The sequence below is a fragment of the Lutra lutra genome, chromosome 7, assembly GCF_902655055.1.
Source record: "Lutra lutra chromosome 7, mLutLut1.2, whole genome shotgun sequence".
In the NCBI taxonomy this organism is placed as follows: Eukaryota; Metazoa; Chordata; class Mammalia; order Carnivora; family Mustelidae; genus Lutra; species Lutra lutra.
This window is the reverse complement of record NC_062284.1, coordinates 63,018,562-63,030,362: the sequence shown is the minus strand read 5'-3', so window position 1 is coordinate 63,030,362 and position 11,801 is coordinate 63,018,562.

Sequence of the window (11,801 nt, the reverse complement as noted above, 5' to 3'; positions counted from 1 at the left end):
ATCACAAGTAGGCAGAGAGGCAGGCTCCCTGTTGAGCAGAGAGCCCAATTTGGGGCTTGATCCCAGGACCCTGAGATCACGACCTGAGCCGAAGGCAGCGGCTTAAAACACTGAGCCACCCAGGCGTCCCCAAGTAAATATTTTTAAAAGATTTGCTCTCAGAGAGAGAAAGCATGAGAAGGGGGATAAAGGGAGAATGGACTCCCCTCTGAGTAGAGAGCAGAACCCTGGAATCATGACCTAAGCTAAAGGGAAACACTTAACTGACTGAGCCACCCAGGCACCCCTAAATAAATAAATCTTTTTTTTTAAGATTTTATTTATTTGACACAGAGAGAGAGATCACAAGTAGGCAGAGAAAGAGGATGAAGCAGACTCCCTGCTGAGCAGAGAGCCCGATGTGGGGCTCGATCCCTCTGAGCCACTCAGGTGCCCCAATCTTTTTTTTTTTTAAATGGGTCCCTTTATTCCAGTTCCTTGCCATTGCTCCAGGCAGTGATTCCACTTTGTAGGAGTGTTCAAATCAGTCACTGTCCATTAGATTTTTAGTGTTAGAAGAGGGACTTCAGAGTTCATTTATCTCCCATCAAATCAGGAACATCACTGAAAGGGGGGGGATATCCAATTTATGTTTACATTTGATAACATTTCTAGTTACTGAGGATTTATTATCTAGACGGGATTCCAGTCCACTGTTGGATGACTCAAGTCTTTACAAATATTTGTTATTAGACATCCTATCATTTATTCAGTGCTTAACATGTATGAAGATATATATCATATATATTCATACATAAAAAACACTGAGTTGGGGGCACCTGGGTATCTCAGTCAGTTAAGCATCTGCCTTCAGCTCAGGTCATGAATCCAGAGTCCTGGGACAGAGTCCCCCATGGGGAAAATCCCCACTCAGCAGGGAGTCTGCTTTTCCATCTGCCCCTCTCCCTGCTTGTTCTCTCTCTCTCCCTCTGTCAAATAAATAAAATCTTTTTTAAAAAACCCCACTGAATTGTACACTTTAAAATGGTGAATTTTATGTTATGTGGATTAGATCTCAATTTTTTTTAAAGATTTTATCTTTTAGGAATCCCTACACCCAACGTGGGGCTCAAACTCATGACCCCAAAATCAAAAGCCACATGCTCCACCAATTGAGCCACCCAGGCACCTCTAGATCTCAATTTTTAAAATGAAGTAAAGAGGGGCACCTGGTCAGTTAAGCTTCTTCCTTCAGCTCAGGTCATGATCCTAGGGTCCTCCTCCCTACTCAGCTGTAAGTCTGCTCTCCCTTCCCTCTACCTGCTGCTCCCTCTGCTTGTGCTTTCTCTCTCTCTGTCAAGTAAATAAAATCTTTTACTTATTTTTTTTTAAAGATTTTATTATTTACTTGACAGACAGAGATCACAAGTAGGTAGAGAGGCAGGCAGAGAGAGAGGGGGAAGCAGGCTCCCCGCTGAGCAGAGAGCCTGATGTGGGGCTTGATCCCAGGACCTTCAGACCATGACCTGAACTGAAGGCAGAGGCCCAACCCTCTGAGCCACCCAGGCACCCTGTAAATAAAATCTTTTAAAAAATAAGGTAAAAATTGTCTAAAACCAAGAACCAACATTGTTATAAGGAAAACCGTTTTAGGCATTCTCCATTAAAATGAGAAACAAAAATGTTTCAAAATAAACATCAACATATAATATTGTATTAAAAATCCTATCATAAGAAATAGGGTATAACTATTTGGAAAGAAGAGAGGGATGCATGAAATATGTGAAAAAGATTAAGAGTACACTTATTGTGACAAGCACTGAGTAATGTATAGAATTGTTGAATCATTATATCGTACACCTAAAACTAATATAACACTGTTAATTATACTCAAATTAAAAAAATAAAACAAAAATCTAAACAGGAATTTAAAAAACCCAAAAAATGGGATGCCTGGGTGGCTCAGTTGGTTGAGCAGCTGCCTTCAGCTCAGGTCATGATCCCAGCGTCCTGGGATCAAGTCCCACATCGGGCTCCTTGCTTGGCAGGGAGCCTGCTTCTCCCTCTGCCTCTGCCTGCCACTCTGCCTGTGCTTGTTCTTGCTCCTCTCTCCTGACAAATAAATAAATAAAATCTTAAAAAAAAAAAAAAACCAAAAATTTATTTGGAAATTAAAACTAGAGGTGTTCCTGTATGGCTCAGTCAAATGTCTGACTCTTGATTTCCGCAGCTCAGGTCATGATCATGATCTCACGGTCTTAAAATTTAGTCCTGCGTGGGGCTCCCCGCTCAGCACAGAGTCTGCTTGAGATTATCTCTTCCTCTGCCTCTTCCCCTGCTCTCTCGCTTTCTTTCAAATAAAAGTCTTTAGAAAAACTAGAAATACCATTTTTATTTTTTTAAAGATTTTATATATTTATTTGACAGACAGAGATTACAAGTAGTCAGAGAGGCAGGCAGGAAGAGAGGAAGAAGCAGGCTCCCCTCTGAGCAGAGAGCCCGATACGGGGCTCGGACCCAGGATCCTGGGATCATGACCTGAGCCAAAGACAGAGGCTTTACCCCACTGAGCCACCCAGGCATCCCTAGAAATGCTATTTTTAGACACGACTGTATACCTAGAAGCCCCAAAAGAATCAACTAGAATTAGAGATAACAGAAGGATTTCTGCTGAATACAAACAGAAGAGGATTGGAGACAGAAACGGGGGAAACAGGTACATTTAAGGGATAGAAGGAGGAAAAGGAGCTGGAAGAAGCCTGAGAGGAAAAACCTTAAGAGACAGAGGATAATCATTGTGCAGTACTGTTCTAAGAGCCAAGATAGACTTTCAAGAAAGAAATGGATTAGATCCATCCATCTAATCCAGATTCTGGATTAGAGCATCCATTGAGCCTGGTAATCAGAATTCAACAAACCTAAAAAACAGAGTAAGGAAATATTATTATTATTATTATTAAAGATTTTATTTATTTATTTGACAGACAGAGATCACAAGTAGGCAGAGAGGCAGGCAGAGAGAGAGGAGGAAGCAGGCTCCCCGCTGAGCAGCAGCCCGATGCGGGGCTCGATCCCAGGACCCTGGGATTACGGACCCGAGCCGAAGGCAGAGGCTTTAACCCACTGAGCCACCCAGGCGCCCCAGGAAATATTATTTAATAAATCTTACATATGCTATCCACAAAGTAGATGCTCACTGAGTATCTTTGAGTAGCTTTATTCAAAGTGAATCTGAGGACCAGCAGAAGTTGTTTCATCTGGGAACTTGCTGGAAGTGCAGAATCAAGTTTCTGTCCTTAGAGCCTATTGAATCAAGTGTTACTTATGCATGTTAAAGTTTCCAAAAACACTTCTTTATAGGTATTTAATGACATTCCCTCTTGGCTTTCTATAGCTGACTCACTCTTTCTTTCTTTTTAAGATTTTATTTATTTGACACAGAGAGAGAGAGAGAGAGAGAGAGAGAAAGCACTCACATAAGCAGTGGGGAGAAGAAGGCAGAGGGAAAAGCAGGCTCCCCCCTGAGCAGGGAGCCTGATGTGGGACTCAGTCTGGAGGCTCCAGGATCATGACCTGAGCCAAAGGCATGCTTAACCAACTGAGCCACCCAGGCATCCCTATAGCTTACTCTTTCAAATGAGTGGTCTATGCAGGCTGCCTCATTCTTTAACTTCTTAATGAAAATGATCTGGCTTCAATTCTACCAGAATGGAACTTTATTCAACAAATATTTGTTGAGTTCCTATATTTCAGACACCGTTCTAAGCATTAGGATACATCAACGAATGAACAGGACAGAAATCCCTGCCCATCTTAACTGGGTCCTCGTAAGATCACTAGGTAATAAATAATAAGTTCCATGAAGACTGACTTTACTTCTTCTCATTTCCCCCCAAATTATCCTTCGAGCAGCCCAGAGCATGTGATAATAGCTGTACAAAACCAAAAACAAGCAAAATCTTTTCTGACTAAAGACAAATATTCTCAGGTTGAAAAACCAAGCCCCACTGGTAATGAAGCCATTACTCCTCTCCCTCCCTTTTTAATCCTCGCCCTGAGTATCCCTTCTGTAGGAATACCCTGCTATTCCAAAGGAAGAGATTGAAGCTCTATGCCAAATAATAATGAGCATTCATTAGGAACATTTTGCAAGTGAAGTTACAACTTAGATATTGTTGTGATATAACAAAATTAAAATTTTTTCATATATGGTTTGTATTGAGCTTTTATTTTAGAACATAGTTTCTCCCTTTGATCTCTTACATCTTCAAATACCATATTGGAACTCAAGCCAATGCATTGCCACTTGGAAACAGAAAAATTAATATTTGCTTTATTTTATCATAAGGTATATAAAAAATCAAGGAAAGAAAAGTTTATAATAACAGTACAGCTTCTATCTACTGTATTACTGTAATAACTTTGACTTTCGCTTTTTTAATGTTCAACGTGGATTTTTAGTTATGAACCTACATTAATTTTGTTTTATTATAATTCTCTGTATATGGTCACTGTGTCTTAAATTTAATATGAATGTTTTAAATTAAAAAAACTTTTTTATTAAACTTTCAAAGGTTTAAAACCTCAGAGAATCAGTAGGTCTCAATCCATCTCTTTCTTGTGACTTTGTACTAGTTGGCCTAATGTTCACAAAGGCATTCATTTATTTTTTCAACAAAAGTGTTTTTTAATATTTTTTTCTTTAAAGATTTTATTTATTTATTTGTCAGAGAGAGAGGGAGAGAGCACAAGCAGGCAGAGTGGCAGGCAAAGGCAGAGAGAAGCAAGCTCCCCACCAAGCAAGAAGCCTGATGCAGGACTCGATCCCAGAACCCTGGGATCATGACCCAAGCCAAAGGTAGCCAGCCAACCAACTGAACCACCCAGGCATCCCATCAACAAAAGTTTTAAATTTATGTCCCAGCCATGATGTTCAGTTTTAAGGATAGAAAAACTGTTCAGGGGGCACCTGAGTGGCTCAGTGGGTTAAAGCCTCTGCCTTCAGCTCAGGTCATGATCCCAGGGTCCTGGGATCGAGCCCCACATCGGGCTCTCTGCTCAGCAGGGAGCCTGCTTCCCTTCCTCTCTCTCTCTGCCTGCCTCTCTGCCTACTTGTGATCTCTGTCTGTCAAATAAATAAATAAAATCTTTAAAAAAAAAAAAGAAAAACTGTACAGTATATGAATGCAAACCTTTTTACAAGTCACTTTGGAGAGATTTCTGTTTTTTACTATGGCAAATAGAAATCTTCACAATGTTTTACATTTGTATTTTTCCTATTTAGGTGACTTAGGGTAGAATGATCATTTTTAACTTTTTAATTTTTTATTTTTAAGAGAGATTGAGAGAGCGTACACTCATGAGCCGGAGTGGGGGCAGGAGAGGGCTAAGGGAGAGGGAGAGAGAGAGAATCTTAAGCAGACTCCACACTCAGTGCAAAGCCTAACACAGGGCTTGATCTCACAACCTTGAGATCATGACCTGAGCCAAAATCAAGAGTTGGACAGTTAACTGACTGAGCCACCCAGGTGTCCCAGACATTTTTAACTTTTTATTTTAAAGTAATTTGAGACTCACAGAAGAGATGAGAAGATATTTCCTAGGTACCTGTCACCCAGCTTTCTCTAATATTAACACCTTACATAACCAAGATATAATGGTCAAAATTAATAAATTAACATTGGTAATATGCTATTAATTTAGGTACAGACTTTACTAGGATTTAATCAGTTTTTCCACTAATGTCTTTTTTCTGTTCTCAGTTCCAGACCAAGATTCAACATTGCATTCAGTTGTCATATCTCCTTAATCTCCTCTGGTTTCGATAGTTACCTTAGTCTCTTCTTATCTTTCAAGACCTTGATATATTTGAGGAATTCTGGTCAGGTATTTTGTAGAATGGGTTCTTCTGATGTTTTCTCATGATTATATTGAGGTTATGAACTTTTAGGGAAATACCAGTGAGATGAAGTGGCCTTGCCAGACCACATCAGGAGGTACATCATAGTGATATAGGTCATAACTGGTGATGCTAACCTTGATTGTTTAGTTAAGGTGATGGCAACCAGCCTTCTCCACTGTGAAGTTAACTCTTTTCCCCCTTCATCAGTAATAAATACTTGGAAGGAGATACCGTAAGGTTATCCAAATTTCTCGTTTCTTCTTAAAACTTTACCCCAATAATTATAGCTCATCAGTGAATCTTGTTTGCAGTAATTACTAAAGTGGTGTTCTATTTCTCTTGTTCCTTCTATATTTATTAGTTGGAATTCTTTTTTTTAATTTATTTTTTATTTTTTTTTAAGATTTTATTTATTTATTTGACAGAGAGAAATCACAAGTAGGCAGAGAGGCAGGCAGAGAGAGAGGAGGAAGCAGGCTCCCTGCTGAGCAGAAAGCCCGATGTGGGGCTTGAACCCAGGACCTGGGATCATGACCTGAGCCGAAGGCAGTGGCTTAACCCACTGAGCCACCCAGGCGCCCCCTTTTTTTTTTTTTTAAAGAATTTTCCCTACTCTGAGGTGAACATTTTAAGTCTTTATCTTAGTAGAAGTAGCAATCTCATCACCATAGTAGCCCCTATAATATAGGTCAGGAATGTGTGTGGTAGAATGAATTTATATATTTAACAATGCTTTTTATTTATATATTTAACTATATATATATGTGTGTGTGTGTGTGTGTGTGTGTGTGTGTGTGTGTGTATGTGTATAAAACAATATTTAACAATTCTTAATACTATGTGCCAGTAACTGTTAGGCATTTGGGGTACAACAAGGTGTAGTCTCTGCTCAAGACCTTATATTCTAGTCTAGCATAAGATGATACTTAGATTTCTGTATTGAAGACTGGTAGATTCCTCTGAGCATATAACATATGACCCCACAAAAGCCTTCATAGGACCAAATAATACTTTATCTGACTGACTGATGTCCTTATTTTTAATATTCTCTTCAATGAGGACAAACTGGACTTCCTCCCCTCAACCTTTGTGTCTCCCCCTCAACACTTTTAAACGAAAGTCTTCACTGCTTCACCTCCCCCACCTGAATCTTATACAAGTTTCTCTTGTTGGCCAACCATCACATGGAGCCATACAGGGAAAGGAATTCTGGGAAATCGGTTCCAGTTTAGCTAAACTGACAAAGTTCAAAACCACTATAGATCATTTGACCATCGTACCTTCATTGAAAATTTCTCCTCCTTTGGCTTCCTGACACCACTCCCTTCAGGTTTTCCTTTGGATTTCTTCCCTTCCATTTTTGTTGCTACCATTTTCTTCCCAAGCTTTAAATGTGTGGTCCGCTGTTTTTGCTTCAAACTCCACAAATTCTCACTAACTAGTTTTGTCCACTTTTATGGTTTCCACTACTGTTTGTATGCTAATGACTTCTAATTCCATTTCAACCCAGACCTCTCTTAGAAACTCCAGGAAAAAATAATCATTTGTCTATCCTTAGGCATTTCATTTGCCTATTCTTTGGTGTTTCATTTCTAATATATTCAAAATTGAATTATTACAATTCCTTCAAAACTGTTCTTCCTCTTCTAACCCCAATAAGGACTGCCAAGCAATTTTCTTGGGTTGGGGGAGTCCTCAATGACCCCCTCCCTACTTTACTCAACTATTTCTGTATTTTTTCTGAAAATCTTTCACTTAAAACACTGCTTCTTGGGACACCTGGGTGGCTCAGTCAGTTGGGCATCTGCCCTCGGCTCTGGTCATGATCCCATGGTTCTGGGATCAAGCCCCTGGGATCCAATCCTGGGGAGGAGCCTGCTTCTCTCTCTCCCTCTGCAGCTCACCCTGCTGTGCTCTCTCTGTGTGTCTCTCAAATAAATAAAATCTTAAAAAAAAAAAAGCACTGCTTCTCATACCAATTTTGGTATTAAGATTCTTAGTGGCAAAAAAAATTTATTTTAAGCTAGTCTAATCATAGTAGTAGTAACATTTAGTGGATTTGTGCCAGTGCCTGGCACATTATAGGCTCTTTAAAATGCAAGGGCACCTGGGTGGCTCAGTTTGGTTAGGTGTCTGACTCTTGGTTTCAGCTTGGGTCCTGGTCTTGGGGTTGTGGGATCGAGCCCCTCCCCCCATCAAGCCCCACATCCAGCACTGTGCTCAGAGCGGAATCTGCCTGAGATTCCCCCTCTCTCTTCCCCTCCTCCTGCTCATGCATGCACATGCTCACTTTCTTTCTCTCTCTCAAATAAGTAAATAAATCTTTAAAATGCAAGGGAATTAACATAATTGGATTGATGAGTAATATCTCCATTTTACAGATGGGTGAATTATATAGACACTTCTGATTACATGGGTAATAAATATCAAATTGCAAACATAATTTAAAGTTATCTTAATCAAGAGAAGCCTGGGTGGCTCAGTTGGTTTGCATCTGCCTTTGACTCAGGTCATGATCCCAGGGTGCTGGGATGGAGTCCCACATCAGGCTCCCTGCTCAGCAGGGAGTCTGCTTCCCCGCTTCTCCCTCTGCCTGCTGCTCCTGCAGCTTGAGCTATCTCTCTCTGGCAAATAAATAAATAAAATCTTTTTAAAAAAAGTGTCTTAATCAGGAAAGTCAAAGACTATACTGCAAAAACAAATTAATTCTGAAACCTTAGTGGCTTAACACAAGAAAGGTTTATTTCTCACTCACTGGGCAACTAACTCTTCAAAACAACTACTGTTGATTTTTATTACTTGCAATAGTTATCTTCTATAAAGAAACTCTGAATTAACAAATACTAAACCATTGCTCTTAGGGAAAATGTGAGGTTAGGTTCCTACAAACCTCTGGTCACAGCATTTTCCTCAGTAGATGGATATATAATCTTGCTTTGTATATTGTGTTTTATGTAAGGTGTTTCTGTTTGAAGACTCCTTATTTAATGTATGTATGTTGTTGATTCATTAGCACTGGCTTCTTTTTGTCAGCAGCACTGCAACTCACGCCTGAATAAAGTTCATATTTTCTCTGTAAGTCACATCACAGGTTTCCTGTGCTTAGGAGCCCTAGAAAGAACCTGAACATTAAGCATGAGGGCCATTTTAAACAGCAAAATCACCAACAAAAAGAACAAAAATGCAAAACTTGTGGCACTAAATAGATCATGAAAAGGACATGGATTTCTAGTATGAGAAGGCAGTGGAGTATTGCCTTGAGTAATCTCAGCTGGGAACACGCACATCAGGGGAATCAAATTTTTCACCACTCTGCCTACATCTGTGAGTGATTATGAAAAAATCCAGAAGTTTTGATTTAGGTTCACAAATTTTAATGAGTAGGCTAATTCACAAATACAGAACTCATAAATAATGAGAATTCATTGTACATGTTCTGTGATAATTTGGAGCTTGAGGCTACTTGGTCTTGTGACACTGCCATCTCAGCCTGCAGTTTCTAGGAAGAGATTACCGGAGTAACATTCACTAACTCTTAAGTTCTTTGGTCATTTACTAGTCACTGGCCAAAACTAGTCACCTGCCCCTACCCAACTGAAAGACATCTGGAAAATGTGGGTGGGAACTTCTTGGATATCTAGTGAACAACATATAATTCAGTTACAAAAGGCAAATCAAAAAGGGAGAAAAATAATTGTAATTTTCAAAGGGAGGAATGTGTTTTTGTGAGACAGAGTACCCTAGGACAGGTTTGGGGCAGTGAAGATGTTTCAGATTTCCCAACTTCTCTGGCTCCTTCTGGGTACCTCCGTTTCAGTTGCCAGATTACAGAGCATTCCAGTCATCCCCACCAATCTTATCCATTTCACTTTAGCAAGATACATTAATTTCCTATTCTGGACCTCTGTAATTTCAGTTTGTTTCCGTTTTTCTCTCTTTCTCTTTGATCATTCATAGATTGGAACTCTTCTCACTCTTGTCACCAGAACACAGCTGACTCTCGAACAACATGGGTTTGAACTGTGCGGTCTACCTACATACCATTGTTTGGTTTGTTTGTTTGTTTAGATAAATACAGTACTGTAAATGTATTTTCTCTTCCTCATTATTTTGTTAATAATATTTTCTTTGCTCTAGTTCATTAGAAGAATATGGTATATTATACCTACAATACATAAAATATACATTAATTCATGGTTGGTAAGGCTTCCAGTTAACAGTGGGCTATTAGTAGTTAAGTTTAGGGGTAGTTAAGATTTTTAACTGCTCAGTGGGGTTGGGGGGTGGTGCCCCTAATTACCTGCCTTTTCAAGGGTCAACTGTATAAGCAGTAACCTGCTTATATCAAATAGTTTGGTACATTAGCTATAAACCCTAAACACTTTACCCTCAGTTGGCACATAGTCTGAATCCTTGGTGGCAACAGGATTGCTTAACCCACTACTTGCTCCATCATCGTATGGACTGCCAAGAATTTCCCAGCCTGGGTTGAGGGAGTACTCATTGTTCCTCTCTCTGTTTGAGCCAACTAGTTTCATACCTGTTCTCAAGGTCTTTCAGTCAAGATACTACTTCCTGGTAAGAATCTCTGTATTAATTAGGGCTCTTTAGTTTCAAATAAAATAATTAATAATGAGTTGGTCTGATAACAATAGTAGCAACATTTAGTGAATGTTTATTTTGTACCAGTGCCTGGCACATGAAAGGTGCTTATTCTTTGTTGGACGAATGCCACATACTGTGCTAAGTACATTAAGTGCATTATCTAATTTAATCCTCTCAATAAGTCTATACTAGTATCTCTCCTTTTTATGGAAAAGAGCACTATGACACAGAGAGGTTAGAAACTGCCCACAGGCATGCCTGGGTGGCTCAGTGGGTTAAAGCCTCTGCCTTTGGCTCAGGTCATGATCCCAGGGTCCTGGGATCAATCTCCGAGTTGGGCTCTCTGCTCCTGGGGACCCTGCTTCCTCCTCTCTCTCTCTGCCTGATTCTCTACCTAGTTGTGATCTCTGTCTGTCAAGTAAATAAATAAAATCTTAAAAAAAAGAAAAGAAAAGAAACTGCCCACAACACACAGCTAGTAAACATTGGAGCCAGGATTTGAACCCAAGCCATTTCAGTTTTTGGGCTATGTTAGCAAAAAAGGAGAATTTATCATAAGAGCGTTGTTATACAACCAAGGGCAGAAATTCAGATGGATTGCAGGATGGGCTGGAACCAGGAGATAGAAAACTATTGGGAATCCAGGTCTTATTCTTTGATTCTCCTCTCTGCTTTCCAGACTGGATGTGGTAACTTTAATGGGTAAAGGAAAAATATCAGCTAAGGGGTACAATAGATCATTTCACTAATCCTGAATTTTTATTTGTCTCAGAAAATCCTAGCACTGTCCTCAACTTTGGAGGCCTGCCCAAGTCATTTCATTTTGTGTGTGGGGGAGGGAGGGGTCTCAATTTCCTCATTCACAGAATGAGAAATTTTTACCACAGGATTCCCTCAGGTCTCTTCCAGTTCTAAAATTCTATGATCCTAACTGAACCTCCTAGGGCAGAAGCTCATTAATAATATATTTGAATGTGTGGGTTTGGGGGATAGAATAGAGGAGGGTTCTGAGGAAAGAGGGACAGAATAATTGTTTAAGTGGAGCCTCAGTGTTGAATTACTATTTAGAGCTGGTATCAGGTAAAAGCCTTTGGGCTTTTAAATGGAGGACAGAAAAGACTTCTCGCCTTGACCAGACCCAATTATTCTGAACGGGATCTCTCTGATCTATGAGCAGAACTCTCTCTTTTTGTGTGTGTGAGCCTGCGTGAGTGTGTTCATTCATGTATGAGTGTGTGAAGTAGCCCCCTTGCACAGTGATGTAATCTGGCTTATATCTCTTTTCTCAGCTCAGAATTTTCTACAGGTCTTTCAC